This window comes from Lampris incognitus, chromosome 21, assembly GCF_029633865.1.
Source record: "Lampris incognitus isolate fLamInc1 chromosome 21, fLamInc1.hap2, whole genome shotgun sequence".
Taxonomy (NCBI): Eukaryota; Metazoa; Chordata; class Actinopteri; order Lampriformes; family Lampridae; genus Lampris; species Lampris incognitus.
Genome location: NC_079231.1, coordinates 975001 through 982500, shown reverse-complemented (window position 1 = coordinate 982500; position 7500 = coordinate 975001).

Sequence of the window (7500 nt, the reverse complement as noted above, 5' to 3'; positions counted from 1 at the left end):
ATTACATCTTAAATTATTAAATTACATATTAAATTGTGTCATAAATTACATATTAAATTATATATTAAATTATATATGAAATTATATCTTAAATTACATATGAAATTATATATGAAATTATATCTTAAATTACATATTAAATTATATATGAAATTATATCTTAAATTACATCTTAAATTATATATGAAATTATATCTTAAATTACATCTTAAATTATATATGAAATTATATATTAAATTACATCTTAAATTAAATGTTAAATTATATATTAAATTACATATTAAATTATATCTTAAATTATGTATCAAATTACATATTAAATCATGTTAAATTGCCTCTCAAATTACATATTAAATTATATATTAAATTACATATATCTTGAATTATATCTTAAATTACATATTAAATTACATATTAAATTGTAAAATTACATCTTAAATTATTAAATTACATATTAAATTGTGTCATAAATTACATATTAAATTATATATTAAATTATCTTAAATTATATCTTAAATTATGTATCAAATTACATATTAAATCATGTTAAATTGCCTCTCAAATTACATATTAAATTATATATTAAATTACATATTATATCTTGAATTATATCTTAAATTACATATTAAATTACATATTAAATTGTAAAATTACATCTTAAATTATTAAATTACATATTAAATTGTGTCATAAATTACATATTAAATTATATATTAAATTATATCTTAAATTCTATATTATATGACATCTTAAATTTCATATTAAATTAGGCGCAGGATAAGCAGTTTGTATAATTAGTGAATCAGGAAGTTCAGCGGATTAGCAAGGAGGAAGTGAGGGCAGCTATGAAGAGGATGAAGAGTGGAAAGGCAGTTGGTCCTGATGACATACCTGTGGAGGCATGGAGGTGTTTAGGAGAGATGGCAGTGGGGTTTTTAACTAGATTGTTTAACACAATCCTGGAAAGTGAGAGGATGCCTGAGGAGTGGAGAAGAAGCATACTGGTACCGATTTTCAAGAACAAGGGTGATGTGCAGAACTGTAACAACTACAGAGGTATAACGTTGATCAGCCACAGCATGAAGATATGGGAAAGAGTAATAGAAGCTAGGTTAAGAGGAGGAGAGGTGATGATCAGCCACAGCATGAAGATATGGGAAAGAGTAATAGAAGCTAGGTTAAGAGGAGGAGAGGTGATGATCAGCAGCAGCAGTATGGTTTCATGCCAGGAAAGAGCACCACAGATGTGATGTTTGCTTTGAGAATGTTGATGGAGAAGTATAGAGGAGGCCAGAAGGAGGTACATTGTGTCTTTGTAGATTTAGAGAAAGCTTATGACAGGGTGCCGAGAGAGGAGGTGTGGTATTGTATGAGGAAGTCAGGAGTTGCAGAGAAGTATGTAGGAGTGGTGCAGGATACGTATGAGGGCAGTGTGACAGTGGTGAGGTGTGTGGTTGGAGTGACAGATGGGTTCAAGGTGGAGGTGGGATTACATCAAGGATCGGCTCTGAGCCCTTTCTTGTTTGCAATGGTGATGGACAGGTTGACGGACGAGATCAGGCAGGAGTCTCCATGGACGATGATGTTTGTGGATGACATTGTGATGTGTAGCGAGAGTAGGGTGCAGGTGGAGGAGAGCCTGGAGAGGTGGAGGTATGCACTGGAGAGAAGAGGAATGAAAGTCAGTAGGAGCAAGACAGAATACCTATGCGTGAATGAGAGGGAGGACAGTGGAATGGTCAGGATGCAAGGAGTGGAGGTGACGAAGGCATTTGAGTTTAAATACTTGGGGTCAACTGTCCAAAGTAACGGGGAGTGCAGAAGAGAGGTGAAGAAGAGAGTGCAGGCAGGGTGGAGTGGGTGGAGAAGAGTGTCAGGAGTGATGTGTGACAGAAGGGTACCAGCAAGAGTTAAAGGGAAGGTTTACAAGATGGTGGTGAGACCAGCTATGTTGTATGGTTTGGAGACAGTGGCACTGATGAGAAGACAGGAGGTGGAGCTGGAGTTGGCAGAGATGAAGATGATAAGATTTTCACTGGGAGTGATGAAGAAGGACAGGATTAGGAAGGAGTATATTAGAGGGACAGCTCAGGTTGGACGGTTTGGAGACAAAGCAAGAGAGGCAAGATTGAGATGGTTTGGACATGTGTGGAGGAGAGATGCTGAGTATACTGGGGGAAGGATGCTGAATATGGAGCTGCCAGGGAAGAGGAGAAGAGGAAGGCCAAAGAGGAGGTTTATGGATGTGGTGAGGGAGGACATCCAGGTGGCTGGTATACAGAGGAAGATGCAGAGGACAGGAAGAGATGGAAACAGATGATCCGATGTGGCGCCCCCTAACGGGAGCAGCAGAAGGTAATAGTAGATAAGCAGTTTGTATAATGGATGGATGGATATTAAATTATATAACAAATTACATCTTAAATTAGCCATCCATCCATCCATCCATCCATCCATCCATCCATCCATCCATCCATCCATCCATTGTCTGAACCGCTTATCCTGCTCTGAGGGTGGTGGGGTGCTGCAGCCTCTCCCAGCAGTCATTGGGCAGCAGGAGGGGAGACACCCTGGACAGGCCGCCAGCCCATCACAGGGCCGACGTAGACGAGTCAATAGTTCTGATAGAAGACAAGAGTTCATTCCTTCAGACACACTGCACTACACATATTACTACATGTAGACACACTACACTACACATTACTACATGTACTAATATGTTTACGCTCTGCACTACACACATTTCTACATGTACTAATATGTCTACATGTAGAGACACTACACTACACATATTGCGACATGTAGACACACTACATATATTACTCCATGTAAACTCACTACACTACACATGTAGACACACTACACTACACTACACTACACTACACATATTAGTACATGTAGACACAGTGCACATACTACTAGACATATGTACATGTTAATTGGGTTTACAGGTAAGTGGGTGTAGTAACCAGGTTGAGCAGCTATGTACTGGCAGATAAGTGTACAGATAAAAGTACACATGTGGGCTTTGGGCCATCGGCTCAGTGATTATAAACATGATGTTCAGCTGATCATGTGCTGTCAATCAAAAGGGGAAAAACACTTGTCACTTAAGAGCTGATTGTTGTTTGTCTGTTAGATACAACATAATTACACCTTATTTTCCATGTCTCAGGAAGACTGTAGAGTTGTGTAGCTAAACTTCTGTTTTTACATTGTGAACAGTTGAATATAAACGTGATAGATATTTGCATTGAACAACCCAGTCAGAGTGCTGCTGGTGGGAAGCATCCATGTTGTTGCACTTCATGTGGGTCCCACTTAAACACATGTCTCCGGGATGCTGGACAGCAGCTGCACTACACACACTGGGACACCATAGGGAATTGTGCTACAGTTGTGTAACACAGACAGGACAGCAGAAGAAGAAGACACTTTATTGTGTGTCATTGTACATACAACAAAACTCATCCTCTGCATGTAACCACCCTGTTGTATAGGAACATGTAACCATCCTGTTGTATAACAGCATGTAACCATCCTGTTGTATAGGAACATGTAACCATCCTGTTGTATAGGAACATGTAACCATCCTGTTGTATAGGAACATGTAACCATCCTGTTGTATAGGAACATGTAACCATCCTGTTGTATAACAGCATGTAACCATCCTGTTGTATAGGAACATGTAACCATCCTGTTGTATAGGAACATGTAACCATCCTGTTGTACAGGAGCATGTAACCATCCTGTTGTATAGGAACATGTAACCATCCTGTTGTATAGGAGCATGTAACCATCCTGTTGTATAGGAACATGTAACCATCCTGTTGTATAGGAGCATGTAACCATCCTGTTGTATAGGAACATGTAACCATCCTGTTGTATAGGAGCATGTAACCATCCTGTTGTATAGGAGCATGTAACCATCCTGTTGTATAGGAACATGTAACCATCCTGTTGTATAGGAGCATGTAACCATCCTGTTGTATAGGAGCATGTAACCATCCTGTTGTATAGGAACATGTAACCATCCTGTTGTATAGGAGCATGTAACCATCCTGTTGTATAGGAGCATGTAACCATCCTGTTGTATAGGAGCATGTAACCATCCTGTTGTATAGGAGCATGTAACCATCCTGTTGTATAGGAGCATGTAACCATCCTGTTGTATAGGAGCATGTAACCATCCTGTTGTATAGGAGCATGTAACCATCCTGTTGTATAGGAGCATGTAACCATCCTGTTGTATAGGAGCATGTAACCATCCTGTTGTATAGGAGCATGTAACCATCCTACCATCCTACTGTATAGGAGCATGTAACCATCCTGTTGTATAGGAGCATGTAACCATCCTGTTGTATAGGAGCATGTAACCATCCTACCAACCTACTGTATAGGAGCATGTAACCATCCTGTTGTATAGGAGCATGTAACCATCTTGTTGTACAGGAGCATGTAACCATCCTGTTGTATAGGAGCATGTAACCATCCTGTTGTATAGGAGCATGTAACCATCCTGTTGTATAGGAGCATGTAACCATCCTGTTGTATAGGAGCATGTAACCATCTTGTTGTATAACAGCATGTAACCATCCTGTTGTATAGGAGCATGTAACCATCCTGTTGTACAGGAGCATGTAACCATCCTGTTGTATAGGAGCATGTAACCACCCTGTTGTATAACAGCATGTAACCATCTTGTTGTATAACAGCATGTAACCACCCTGTTATATAGGAGCATGTAACCATCCTGTTGTATAGGAGCATGTAACCATCCTGTTGTATAACAGCATGTAACCATCCTGTTGTATAACAGCATGTAACCATCCTGTTGTACAGGAGCATGTAACCATCCTGTTGTATAGGAGCATGTAACCATCCTGTTGTATAGGAGCATGTAACCATCCTGTTGTATAGGAGCATGTAACCATCTTGTTGTATAACAGCATGTAACCATCCCGTTGTATAACAGCATGTAACCATCCTGTTGTATAACAGCATGTAACCATCCTGTTGTATAGGAGCATGTAACCACCCTGTTGTATAACAGCATGTAACCATCTTGTTTTATAACAGCATGTAACCATCCTGTTGTATAACAGCATGTAACCATCCTGTTGTACAGGAGCATGTAACCATCTTGTTGTACAGGAGCATGTAACCATCCTGTTGTATAACAGCATGTAACCATCCTGTTGTATAACAGCATGTAACCATCCTGTTGTATAGGAGCATGTAACCATCCTGTTGTATAACAGCATGTAACCATCCTGTTGTATAGGAGCATGTAACCATCCTGTTGTATAACAGCATGTAACCATCCTGTTGTATAGGAGCATGTAACCACCCTGTTGTATAACAGCATGTAACCATCCTGTTGTATAACAGCATGTAACCATCCCGTTGTATAACAGCATGTAACCATCCTGTTATATAGGAGCATGTAACCATCCTGTTGTATAACAGCATGTAACCATCCTGTTGTATAACAGCATGTAACCATCCTGTTGTATAACAGCATGTAACCACCCTGTTGTATAACAGCATGTAACCATCCTGTTGTATAACAGCATGTAACCATCCTGTTGTATAACAGCATGTAACCATCCCGTTGTATAGGAGCATGTAACCATCCTGTTATATAGGAGCATGTAACCATCCTGTTATATAGGAGCATGTAACCATCCTGTTGTATAGGAGCATGTAACCATCCTGTTATATAGGAGCATGTAACCATCCTGTTGTATAGGAGCATGTAACCATCCTGTTGTATAGGAGCATGTAACCATCCTGTTGTATAGGAGCATGTAACCATCCTGTTGTATAGGAGCATGTAACCATCCTGTTGTATAGGAGCATGTAACCATCCTGTTGTATAGGAGCATGTAACCATCCTGTTGTATAGGAGCATGTAACCATCCTGTTGTATAGGAGCATGTAACCATCCTGTTGTATAGGAGCATGTAACCATCCTGTTGTATAGGAGCATGTAACCATCCTGTTGTACAACAGCATGTAACCATCCTGTTGTATAACAGCATGTAACCATCCTGTTGTATAGGAGCATGTAACCATCCTGTTGTATAACAGCATGTAACCATCCTGTTGTATAACAGCATGTAACCATCCTGTTGTATAACAGCATGTAACCATCCTGTTGTATAACAGCATGTAACCATCCTGTTGTACAGGAGCATGTAACCATCCTGTTGTACAGGAGCATGTAACCATCCTGTTGTATAGGAGCATGTAACCATCCTGTTGTATAGGAGCATGTAACCATCCTGTTGTATAGGAGCATGTAACCATCCTGTTGTATAGGAGCATGTAACCATCCTGTTGTATAGGAGCATGTAACCATCCCGTTGTATAACAGCATGTAACCATCCTGTTATGTAGGAGCATGTAACCATCCTGTTGTATAACAGCATGTAACCATCCTGTTGTATAGGAGCATGTAACCATCCTGTTGTATAACAGCATGTAACCATCCTGTTGTATAGGAGCATGTAACCATCCTGTTGTACAGGAGCATGTAACCATCCTGTTGTACAGGAGCATGTAACCATCCTGTTTCTGTTGTACAGGAGCATGTAACCATCCTGTTTCTGTTGTACAGGAGCATGTAACCATCCTGTTTCTGTTGTATAACAGCATGTAACCATCCTGTTATATAGGAGCATGTAACCATCCTGTTGTATAACAGCATGTAACCATCCTGTTGTGTGTCTGTGAATGTTCTCCTTCATCCAGGTCGTCATGATTCTCCAAAGGAGTTGGATCAAGTGCAACTGGACTTGGTATATATCCGTGGAGACGTTTCGCCTCTCATCCAAGAGGCTTCCTCAGTTTGTGTATTTCTGACTAGACCAAGCTAGTCTGACTGGCTGCTGATGAGACTCAGCATTTATCCTCTAGGAGGCGCTGTCAGAGCTGTTGATGTACATGGCTCTTTGTGTTCCGATGTTTACCAACACCCGTGGCTAACAGAGCCATAGATATGAGTGGCTCTTTTGTGTACCGATGTTTGGCCGCGCCCGTCGTTATCGGAGCTACTGATATGCGTGCACACACAACAGTACCTCTAACAGTACTAACATAGTACCACAGTACATACTGATACACATGGTACACACACAACAGTACCTCTAACAGTACTAACATAGTACCACAGTACATACTGATACACATGGTACACACACAACAGTACCTCTAACAGTACTAACATAGTACCACAGTACATACTGATACACATGGTACACACACAACAGTACCTCTAACAGTACTAACATAGTACCACAGTACATACTGATACACATGGTACACACACAACAGTACCTCTAACAGTACTAACATAGTACCACAGTACATACTGATACACATGGTACACACACAACAGTACCTCTAACAGTACTAACATAGTACCACAGTACATACTGATACACATGGTACACACACAACAGTACCTCTAACAGTACTAACATAGTACCACAGTAC